The sequence below is a fragment of the Ambystoma mexicanum genome, chromosome 10, assembly GCF_040938575.1.
Source record: "Ambystoma mexicanum isolate Mex_15411 chromosome 10, UKY_AmexF1_1, whole genome shotgun sequence".
Classification (NCBI taxonomy): domain Eukaryota; kingdom Metazoa; phylum Chordata; class Amphibia; order Caudata; family Ambystomatidae; genus Ambystoma; species Ambystoma mexicanum.
Window position 1 is genome coordinate 44630161 of NC_090932.1, and position 12694 is coordinate 44642854.

Sequence of the window (12694 nt, forward strand, 5' to 3'; positions counted from 1 at the left end):
AAACTAATAAAAGGGGCACTATGTATACTAGGGAACAATAACATATATATCTAATTAGAAGCTCTCACTTTAAAGCTTAATCATGAACATGTGATGTATATTAACATATGGTATAAGAATGCTTATAGAAATAGAATGCTTATAGCAACAACATAATGCATAACCAGTATAATACCGTACACGCCAGCACTAAGCTACCTCATTTTCATAAGTTTAAATGTAGATATATGTACAATATTGTGGGAACATAATAAAGCAGCCAATCACTCTCGACAAGCCACAATCTCTGTCAAGGCTGCACGCACAGACCCCAAGCCATTAACTGCTTTTAATGAAAAGTGAACATTGATTCAAGCACATGTTTTGATTTCTTGATGTATAACCTGAATGCAATATAGTAAGCCATGTGTAAAAGCCTGCATGTAAAACTATGTTTTGAAGGCCCTGTTTCTCTGTGCAATGAGGAACTGTACCGCAAAGATGTTTCGATTCTCCTCTACCCTTCACGGTGTCGAGATGGATTAGCAGAGATTTAATGATGTTTGGGCATCTGATCATTAAACCCCCCATAATGAAATGTATGGCCATGATGGTATGTGCCTCTTGTGACCTAGTCGTTACAGCCATATATTTAGAATCCCCTTTATTGTTATCAGATGGACACCCCAGACCATACAATGACCCCATGAGCTCTACCCCTTAGTCAGTATATTCTGAATTGTTTGAACAGGTCAAGCGCAGTATTTAATGAATGAAGTTTAACCTCTGGCCAGTAATAAATAACCTGCCTGTGAACCACGTTTTCATATGTGTTTAAGATACACGTCTTTGAGCTCACCGGACATTGAGATTATGGTAGTGAATGAATGGGAGTGTGTGGCTGCAAGGGCAAATGTCAAATGGTTATTTAACAAAAGAAACATTACAAGTTGCCAATCTTACATACCATCTCGATGAGCCCAGCTGACCGATTGACCCAGGACACGTCATCGCCTCACCACGTGCCCTCAAGCCAACCAAGTGCCTCCGACCCTATGGCACCTATAGGTGTCCACTCTTAGTGACCAATCCCAACTGTTCATGTGCCCCCTTGGCCTTCCCTCAGCTTGATGACAATTTTCCTGTATATAACTGAACTGTAACATGTTTTCTGCAGAGCACTCTCTTGGCGTGAGCAGAGTAGATTCTGCTTGCCCTATTTTAGATAAAAGCCTTTGATATCACCAGCACTTGGTCTTGGTCTCCTTCCCTCCTGGGGTGTGTTTTTATGGACTCCATTGGGACGATTAACCGAATTTTTGGGGACCTCTCACTTACATGGGCAAGACCTCCAGTGCATAAAGGATGGCAGGACTTATGCTAGCTCTATATATTTGGACAAAACCTTCTATATTGCTTCCGCCACGGTTCTCAATATAGATTATTATGGCCGACCATCTCGTCCACACTTTTGTATATATTTATTCCTCATAATGAGAGGCAGATGATCTAGTCCATATAGGAAAGCCCAAATACAGGCCTTCTTTTACATTCATTAAAGCTATACTTTCCAAATACCACTGTGTTTTCTTGAGGAAATTTGTAAGCCCTCCAAGCACATAGTTCTTGTTTTTGTTTTGTTTATGACCATAAGATTTTCTTTTGCATGCATACTTAGGGCATCCAATGTGCGCTGAAGGTCAATCTGTGTCTGATCGAATATGATGTCATCAGCGTATGACATACAAATACTTTTGACACCATTTATGCTCGGGGAAAAGTTTCTTATAGCCCTAAAGGCCAGGTCCATGTCAGCTGTATAAAGATTATACAGGACAGGACCCAAGACACAACCCTGTTTTAGCCATTGATAGGTAGATATATGTTTCAAGAGGCACGCCTCTTGACTAAGACGAACACTGCTACAGATGTATTCGTATACAGCAGTTGAATGTAATAAAGCAGGCCTGGCTCTATGCCCCAGTTGTTAAGTTTGCTCCACAGTCTAGTTCTAGAAAACAGATCAAAAGCTTTTGAGAAATCGACATAACAGTAAAGCTTATTTTTCCCTTTGGGCCTCAAGGCCCTCAGGTATTGTAATGTCGCAATGTTAGAGGTTGTATTATATTTCTTTCTAAAACCTGTCTGGAATGTACCCAAGATGTTATTTGTTTCCATCCAGGTATTTAGATGGTCCAACAGTACGTTGGCAAACAGTTTCTGACTTGAATCCATCATCGCCAAAAGGCGATACTTAGATGGAATGAGTCTATCCCCTTTCTTTAGAATCGGGACCATAATAGACGGACGCCAACTATCTGGTATTAAGCCAGTCTTAAGAATTTTACAGAAATATATTTCTAACATCCTGGCCCAAAGAGTTGGATTGTCCCCGAAGACCAGGTTAGGAATGCCGTCTGGCCATTGGGCATGCAAAGCTTTAGATTTCATTATCAATCGTTCTAGATTTTTCACATTCATCGCCACATCTAGTGCCCCTCCCACCAGCAGCCCCTCCTGGCCCTAAACCATGGGCACAGCCGACTCCTGCTCCATTATTATATTTTCAGGGGGAGAATACAAGTCTTGAATATATATAAACCAACTTTCCTGTGAAATTGGGTCAAGTTCTGTCTGGGATGGGAATTTTTTCGAAAGCTGTTAAAATTGCGCCAGAACTTTACCATATTATCCATTTTCAGCCACAGGAATAGATTCTGCCAATCTATCGTTCTTGTGGATGCCTTATGAGTTTTTTGCCAGTTTCTATACTCTGTGGCTAGATTAGTTAACATTCTGTTTGGCAGATGGAGATAGCTCCACATTCTTTTTAACAACTGCCCTATCCCTGCGATATAGCTTCTTTCTTTCTAGTATAACTCCATCAAAGGGTTTGTGGCAGGTATTGTGGATGTTTTATCTCGCTCTTTTCTAGGGTTTGTGAGAGATGGGATCAGACCCTTACTCATTTCCTTCAAATTCAATCTGTGGACTTGAACAGCATTTCTAAATCTTCAACCTTATGATTTAAGGTACCATTCACCAGTTTAATATCACTGTTGTCCCATCGTATTCTATTGCCAGCGAGATTAATCGTTATCTAGGCGCATTTCTTAATTCGCTCCGGAATAGCTTTTATATTCGTTGTCCAACATAATGCACCATGATCGCTGGTCCTATTATGTACAACACTTATTTGGCTACAAAATAAGCTAATTTTAATGTCTACTATAACAATCAATAAGAGAAGTAACAATGCCATTGGACCATGTATGTTGTTTTTTGGCGTCACTACTCGGTATGACTTTGAAAAATTCAAGATCATAAAAATCAGTAAGTCTATACCAACAACAGTTCATCCCCACACTATTAATGTCCAATAAATGTAAAGATCGACTGTTCAAATCACCAGTCAACAAAATGTGGCTGAGAGGCGAAATCTCCGACCAACGAGATAGAACTCCTATTAGTGTGGTCTGTATGGATGTGGTGATAATTAGAATTTCCACTATTGGGAAGGTAGAGGTGTGTAGTATGTTGGGTGTGGTGTTCTCATTTGCAAATGAGGACAATCTTAGGTGCGCCTTTGCTCCTATTGTGAGGCCACCGCTCGGTCTCCCCTTCTTAGCCTGAGTGGCGTTTTTTAAACAAAATGTGGTAGCCGTCTATTGAAAAGAGCTTGTTACTCCAGGTCTCTTGCAACAGGAATACGTCTGCATCTTTCAGTAGGAATCAAAAAAGAATGGTGTCCTTGTGAGTTCCATGACACCCATGACAGATTGGAGGTATAATTCCCTTGTCAATTAGCTCCATTATGCGGACATAATGGTGTACAAAGATACGCATTTGGCCCCTGCAGATGTACCCGTCGCTTGTTGCCCTCAGAAGCACAATTTTGGAGTCTAGAACCCTTGCACACACATTGCTTCACCTCCTTCTGACTTCCTTTTTGATTTATCTGTCTTAACGTGAGTTCAGGATTGTTCACAATTGATAATGTATGCGTGTTCAGTGGTGAGCGTTCATTTTTAAGGGCCTTTTTTAGTTCAGTGGGTGGGGGAATGTATACATCCTCAAAATCCCAACTCATTGTTGGCTTTTTCATGTTCCCACTTCTGTTTCACGGCCGGTTTTCCTTCTATAACGGGTTCCTTTGATCCCCCCGGGACTATGCCAAGTCCTTTGCTTGCCTGCAACGGTTGTTCTGGTGTCAAGATCCTTAATCAAGGAGACAATTAGATCTGACAATTTCAAGTAGAGTGTTTTACTAGCACCACGTTCATCCATTATGGACACCAACATTATGGCTTGAGCATCAATTTTACACCCCAGTGCAGCCAGGTAATCCTTCATCTGAGCCTGAGCGACCTCGTTTATTTTGCTGGAGATATCTCTCTCACTGTCTACCCTGACTCCATTATGTTGGAGGTATCAGAATGTGAGGCAGAGACTGTCATGTCCGGTGTAGAAGACAGATTTATTGCCTCGTTGTTATCAAGATTTCTTGTTTCAGGCAATAATTCCTCTCCCCTCATTGAGGCTCTTTTCAAGTTAGTTACCAGGTTCAATAGCGAATTGTTATTGTCAACTGCCTCTGCCTAGAGCTTTTCATTCTCCTACACTAATGTTATTGAGGCGTGCCTGGGCGCATCAGTATCGTTAGCACCAAAGAATGCAGTAATTTGGGATTGTGAAGCTTTTTGACAGATTGTGTTTAGTTCTGCTTTGTAAATGGCCGTGTTTATGCTGTGTGCCTGAATTCCACAGTGTCCTCTTGCACGTCATTCCTCAATTTAAAGGGAGACAGGAGAGTGTTGAAATGGCTTGCTTTATTTACTACCTTACTATATGCCTCAGTCAGAAAAAGCTAATGCGCAGGAGTACCAAGCTTGTTACTTGTCATCAGACATCTATTCCCCAAAGTTACGAAAGCAGGTAGTAGTAAAGTGTGCCCAAACCTGCAACAAGCTGTTGGCGTAATCATCCTTACATATGTCTTAATCTGGTTCCGTAACGCTCATGACCTTCAATGTCAATTAGAAAGGCTTTCACCAGGTCTATTTGTCTTCTTGCTCGGCTCAAGGAACACCGCCGCAAAGTAAATTCACTTTTCGGTCCTGGCGCCACCGCGTCCACCCTAACACCGGAACACACTGCAGCACACCGCCACGCTCTGCCGACCAGGCACCTTTTGAGGGATAAGGCACCTACCTAATTCAACACAGGTAACGTAGAAAGACTCAGCAAGAGTTAAGAGAACATTGTCAATTCCAGCAGCTCACGCTGCACTCCGCCGACCGGGTACATTTTGAGGGATAAGGCACCTCCCTCCTTCAACACAGGCAGCGTAGAAAGACTCAGCAGAGTCAAGAGAATGTTGTTAATTCCAGCAGCCCACCTAAATATAACAGAAAGAGAATGATCAATGTGAAACCCTAAAAGACCTATTTTCTTGCCCAGCGGTAGAAGGACTAAGGTGGAACGCCCTAAAATAATTCTAAGGCTTGTTCACCATGGGGGAGGAAGAACTGGTTTGGAAAGGTTTTCTGGCTGGACATACTACATCCACAGTAGTGGCGGTAAGTGGCTTCTTTAAGTCCTTGAAGCTTGAATTGCCAACCGATATTACATTTACTTCAGCCACAGCTACTTCTCCTTTGCAGCAGTAGTTAAACCTTGAGGGTGCTTTTAGTTGTAAACTTGTGAACTGTAGTTGTGTGGAAAATGACATTTATAACCTGCGCTTGTTAATATGTTGTCATTATGAAGTATTACTTTGTTTTTAGAAATGTGTCTATGAGTTTGTTTAACTCTTATTTTCTCTTTCTCCATTTCATCAAAATGAATCATTTTGTGTCCTTTTGATTAATTTCTTTTTTTCTTTTTACTATGTTGTTATTTACATGACATTTAAATGTTAAAGGTTACATTTCTTTAATAACAATTAAAAAAATAGAAAGTGTGTTTATTAAAAATAAAAGGAAAATTCCTTACTGACCCTATCATTATGAGGGAAATTGCCTGCCTTCTAAAACAAAAAATAAGGCTGCTTGTCGTAGTCCAAAATAAAGAGCCCAAATCCCAAAGTTCCGAACTGGCCCTTCCGCCTGAGAAAAACCTATCTAAAAAGAAAAAGAGGCTTGTAGAACAACATATGCATGTGCTTCTGCCTGACTTCTCCAGCTCTTGAAGCACTTATCTCAGCCTCAGAGTTCTGTTAGAATATTCCTACTCGATATCCAGTCCTTGAGTACAGTTTCTGCTTTTCCCCTTTCTGGAGAACAAATGACAATTCTTCTCGTTTTAGATCACTATTTGTTTACCTGGCATTCCACACTTCTCTTCTTTTGAATATCATTTGTCCTCTTTCAATAAACCTCTTCCATTTTGTACTCTATACTGGACCCCTTACCGTATTATGAATTTCTATGATCTTGACTTTCTTCTCGCTTTTCTACTACCTCCATTCTTTGTATTCCGAGACTTTAACCTTCACCTCTCCTCCACCCATCTTATTTCTCCTTTTTCTACTTAATTCATACCATCTTTCCAACTCCTCCTCTCACATTTCCAGTTAATCTCTTGATATTTTTTTCTCCACTATTTCCTCCCCTACTTCTGTTGCTGCCCATCTCACTTTTCTCTGATCATTTATTTCTCACCTACACTTCCTATTTCCTCATAATCTTCTACTTCAGTTACCTTCTCCCGTCATGACTTACAATCTTTCAACACACTGTTTCTTGCTACCCTTATCCCTTCTCTCCAGTCTTCAAGATTTCACCCTGCTCTCATCTGATCAGATGCTTCCTCTACCCTTCGCCTTTGCACTCTACTCTCGGTTCCCTGTATCTTCTGCACTCCTTTTCTCCTTCCCATAAACCCCTTCAGCCTTGGCTTAAAACTTCTCTAGTCTCTCTCCATACAATCCCGTGTAGGACTCTGCACCACTAGAAGAAATTCCAGTCTTCAGCTGACCTAACTACCCTTTCTTCTCTTCACTCATCTTAGGATAGTTCTTCATTGGAGGCTCAAAACGTTATTTCTCTGATCTTACTACCCCAGTCGCATCATTCTTTGCATCTTTTCCAACTTTTCAATACTATCCTCTCTCCCCCGTCCCAAGGAACCACCCTCTCCTCCTCTTTGGATTGTGCTGGGTTTTTTTTTTCCACTGCTAAGGTCTTGGCATTTCACCCCTTTTCCTTCTTCACTATCTTCCTATCATTCCCCACCTGACCTTCCTCTGTTTCCTCTTTCACACTCCTTTAACCGACTTAAATACTGTTAAGTCTCCTCTCACATGATATGATATGATATGGTATTTGTAACGCGCCTATACACAAGTCTCACCTTATCCCTTCAACCCTATTTCTTCCTCCCTCATTCCTTCCATCGATCTATCCCCATCTCATTCCATATCTTGTGTTTCAAACATCTTTTTCTTGGGCTACCTTTTCATCCACATTCAAACAGGTTGTGTGCGTTACTCCCTCTCTGCATCTCTTCCACACTCACCTCGCAGCCCATCTTCTCTCTTCGCTCTCCAATTTCCTAGCAGCATTCAACACTGTTAATAATTCTCACCTTCTGTCATCACTCTCCTCGCTCAGGTTATCTGGCTCAGTCCTTAAATGGTTTAATTCTTACTTGTTGGACCGCACCTACTCCGTTTCCTGCTCTTGCTCTACTAACCCCCCTCCCTTTTTTGCACCATGGAGTCCCTCAAGGTTCACTTCTTGGCCCTCTCATTTTTTCTCTTCATACCATCCCGTTATCTGATCTAATTTCCTCTTTCAAAGCGTCTCAAATCCTCATCTTTGACTCTCTCCATTCTACTGTCTCTAGCTGCTATCAAATCATGGATGATCCCCCACTTTATCTCAACTCTAATAAAACCAAGCTTTTTTTTCTGCTAACACCCCACCACCCTCTCTTCCTCCTCCGTCTTTGTACCCCCTCAAGCCCCACTCATCTCGCCTTTTTGTCTTCTGCTAAAAATGTGTCATCTTCAAGACCTCTCTCGCCTTCTCTTCCCACATATCCAACACTGCTCGGATCGGTCTTTCCCATGTTTAGAATATCTGTTGCGCTCGCCCCTTTTCATTTATTTCTGCTACTAAACCTCCTATTGTTTCAATCATTTTTCTCGTATTGACTATTGTTCTGCTCTGCTCCTTGGCCTTCCTAGCTGCCATCTCACACGGATTAATTTCACGGCTCTGGTGTTCTTTTCTTTCGCCACCCACGTACATATATAACCCCATCTCTCCTGTCCATTTCTATTGACTCCCTTCTCTTATTTCAAGTGTTTGCTTGGTCTCGCACCTCCCTATCTTTCATCTCTTATTTCACTATACACCGCATCCCACACTTTACGTACACACTCCAAATGCCTCTGTGCTGCTCCTTCTCGTTTCTGCTCCTTTTCCCTTCTTGCACCCAGAGTCTGGAACACCCTCCTTTTAGCTATCCGATCGACTCCTCATTTGCATCTCTTCGGCACTCGTCTCAAAGCCCATATTCTCTCTTCGTTTTCATATATTTTTCTATTTCTTTTGCCTTTTCTTGATCTCATCATTTGTATTATTACACAATGTTTGTACCACTATATTTAAATCGTACACTGCTTTGGCAAAGGAGATTTATAAATTCAAAAAAATACAAATACATTAAAGCAAAGAGGCCTTCATATGTATCACTGGTAATGAGGTCATGAGTAGCAAACCAGTGGCGGCAACATTGGGACTGTGTACACTAATTCATCCGTAGCATGGAGACGTGGGTTGAGTTTAGTACTAAAGGCTTTGTGCAAAGGTTACAGTCACTTGTACCCTTCTCTGTAACAGCAGACCCAGAGGGTGAGCTGACTGCCAAAACTACACACTTTTCACTAGTGTGTATTCATTCACAAGTGACATAGGTAGGACAGGCACTGTGGGAACCTCGAAGTGCTTTCAATCCACAGTTCGGCGTGAGTGATAGAACCAGGGTATGTGAATCATTCCTTGTCATCCAAGACTTAGAGATGTACAGAACAACGTGAACATTAACTCCATAGCTATTCTTTCCAAAAGCATATGCAACAGGTACTATTTGGACAGTTCCATGATTAGACTTGGCAGGAAGGAGAGGATATGTTTTGCTTCTTTTTTGTTCATTAGGAGAAGCAACAGAACCCTGGTCAGTTTGTACCCCTATACTTTTCTGAGATGTGAGCAGGAAGCCGATTGGTCGTCATACCTGATGTTAAACAGGAGGAGATTTGCCGTATCCCTGAAGGGTTTAACAAGAGGTGATAGAAAAGACATGTTTCCACCTACCTTCACCAGGGATGGAAGCTAGGAAACCCTTTTCATAAATTAACCTGTACTAAGCATGATGAAAGTCAAACTTCATAAGCCAAACAGTAAATGGATTGCACCAAACATCACAAAATGGTTGTACAGTCTAAATCTGCCCATTTCCTCTCCACGTGCTTGAAAGAAATGCTTAGCATATATATAATTCTGGTCACAGGTTCCGCCAACTCTCGCACTACTCCTTTCAGTCCCAACCTCTGAATCCCACACAGTTCCTAGTTTGGGGCCCTGATCTACATGTCCCTTAATGTATCTTAAAACAGATTCCAAAGAAAGACTAGTGTAAAGCAAGCATGGACAGAAAGACAAAGTGGCGCTGGGTGACAGAGCTGGGATGGGAAACCAAGACTAGGAGCTTCCTACTACAGCACTTAGAAAGAAATAACTTAGCATGCAAGCATGGACCAACAAGCTCAATGCTTTCAATGGTTTTACGGCCCACAGGTTCGTCTGCTCTCTGGTCCCTTAACCAGGTAGTCACTGTGCATTGGAACGATGGAAGGTGCACAGTCTGCAAGTTCTACACGTTAGAACGATAAGATACAAAGGAGAACATAAGCAAGGTGGCCTACAGTGCATCTACTCGCATTAGGTAGCTTGAGGGAGGTCTTCAGTTCTGAAGGCAAGGACCAGGCTGGTTGACTCAGGTAGCAAGCACCCATTCCACACTTCCCTCAAATTATTCTTCTGAAGGATAAATCAATAGACTTTTGAGGGGAGGACCATCCTACATTGCACCTGCATGCATTACTTGAGTAACCGTGAAGTCATCATACTGCATGAAGAGCAGATGTGAAGCAGGTGTACCCAACAGGCAACACAGTACTCTCCCTTCGAGGATTAAGCAAGGCCAAATAACTGTGACACTGAGCGCCTGGCTAAACCTGAGAGCATTACTGTACAAGCAGGCTGAGCTGGATGGAAAAGGAGAGGGATCCGTAACAAAGCAAGCCAAACAGAAAGGGCCACTCAAGAGAAAAACAGAGAAAACACTGAGCATCAGGAAAGCAGGTTACATTGCACTGCAAATGGTGGAAAACTAGGAACGTGCCAGAGTGTGCAGCTACATTGGAGAATTGCTAATGTGTGTATACTGGGAGCTTCACATCACAGGTTTGATTTAAGACAGGGTTTGCATCGTGCAGCTCTCCAAATGTTTTTTCTCCCCCTCCGCCCCCACGCAACTACCATGCCCACCACCATCTACAATGCTCGCTAGGGCTGATGGGAGTTGTGGTTCAAAACATCTGGGAAGGCAGTTTGGCAACCGCTGGTCTAACAGCTTGGTGGAATAGTGATAGGAAGGTCCATCTCCTAAGGGTTGAGAATTAAAAAAGAGCCAGGCCATAGGAGTACCTAAAACAGAGAGCAGGCCTCAACAATTCAGAGTAGTACACAAGTCACCAGAGAGAATCTGTAGATTTCTGAAACAGACTCAGATACATGGATCTAAACCTTTGAGGTCATTCAGGCCATTTGGAGTAAAAGCCGGATAGAGATATATATATACAATCAATCCCATAACCACGTATTTGCGACATGGCCCTTTCTGAAGGCAGGAATTTAGCTATTCCTCGAGGGATCCCTGTTGGCTCCAGCAGATTTGTTTTCAGATGGACTCAGTTCTATATTGAAACTGCCGGAAAAACAGATTTCTTGTTTTGTGGGTTACAAATATCGTGATAAATTTAGGGAGATCAACAGAAATGTGACCCGCATTGTTTGTGGAAGTATCTTGGGACCTTCCATTTCTCTTTCAATGTAGAAACAATAGTTTGCTGTTGAAGTGCATGCATGCTGGTTGGGTTACCGAAAGTGCTACATGACCGTGATATTCTCCGAGTAGGCTAACACTTTGCCAAATTGTGTTACATAGCAGATTTCCAGGAATGCTTGTGGAGGAGGTGCAAATGAGACAGGGGAGGCCAAGGTGTGCAGAGACAATTACATACAGATACAGTAGGACAGTGCAAAAGACTTGGAGTTGGCCAGTAAAATGTCTACACTGACAAAGACCGGGAGGATAGCTCAAGGGCAACGTATATGTCTTGGAAGCAAGACAGTGCATAGCAACACAGGTTTGACACTCGCGTTCAAGCTTTGAAACTGGTCCCTGGTATTAAGTGCATTATAAAAGAAAAATTATAATAATTACACTTAATGTTGGGGGGTGAGGGGGAGGGGTCGAAGCCTGACTTTGTTCCGTTGATTCGATGAGATCAACAAGGCCCACATACAACAGAGCATACGTCTTTTAAACGGGGGCCTTGAGAGCGTTAATGAGCCCCCCTGCTGTCAAACCCCGATCACCAACTTTTTTAACAGAATGGAGAAATTACAGCCAGAAGAGCCTGCTAGAGTTCATCCCATTGTACTTCTTAATTAGCACCTTTCCAGATGTTGACGACCAGACATTGGGTCATCTGCAAATGCGATGCTCTGGCTGGCTGAAGGGTGCCACTTTCTGCAGGGTTGGGGCAGTTTCATCCTAAAATGAGGAACTAGAGCAGGGGTCTGCAACTTGTGGCTCAACACATTTTTGGACTTCGAGATATAGGATACTCCAGGAGTAGACTTGGTTGGCTAGAGTCGATCAAAGGTGTTGCCTAAAACATCTGGAGTCAAAGATTACAGACCCCTGCTCTAGGGGGTGGTACAAAGGATTTCTTCAGAATGTGTACCTTCAATAGGCCAGAAGGCCTAATGCCTATCCTCCGGCATAGCACATGTCAGAACCAGAGAGGCAACTTTTAACACACAGCGTGGCCAGGCCCCACGCTTCATTTTGGAAGTTTGTAAAGAAACCATCCTTTATTTTTTTTTCAACCAAACCTTTATTCGCTCAAACGTATTCACATATACATTGAACTTTGTTAATCCATACACTTTTGCATAACACAATTTCAATCCGAAATCCATACCGTAACAGCTACAACATTCCGATTCCCCTGCCACACCACTTCCCCTAATCAGTTCCTACGGTCGGCCCTTCAAGTCCTGCTATTGACGGCTCGGTCCTCTTCCTCCTCTTAAATCCCCAGCGCCTTCAGTCTTTCGTGATGTATAGGTGCACGAGATCCTTGGTTGCAAAATTTAGGAAGGTTGACCACACTTTGCTAAATTTCCTTAATGTCCCCCTCACTGTCGCTGTCATCTTCTCCACATCCACAGTATACCATATTGCATAGTACCATCGTACAATAGATGGCAGCTCTTTCGGTTTCCATTTTTGCACTATACATCTCTTTGCGGCCATCATTAAATTTGCCGATAGCATTGCCGGACGCCCACCTACTCTTTGATGCGCCTTCGGAAGGAGCATAAGAGCACCGCTACTCCATCCATTTCCATAT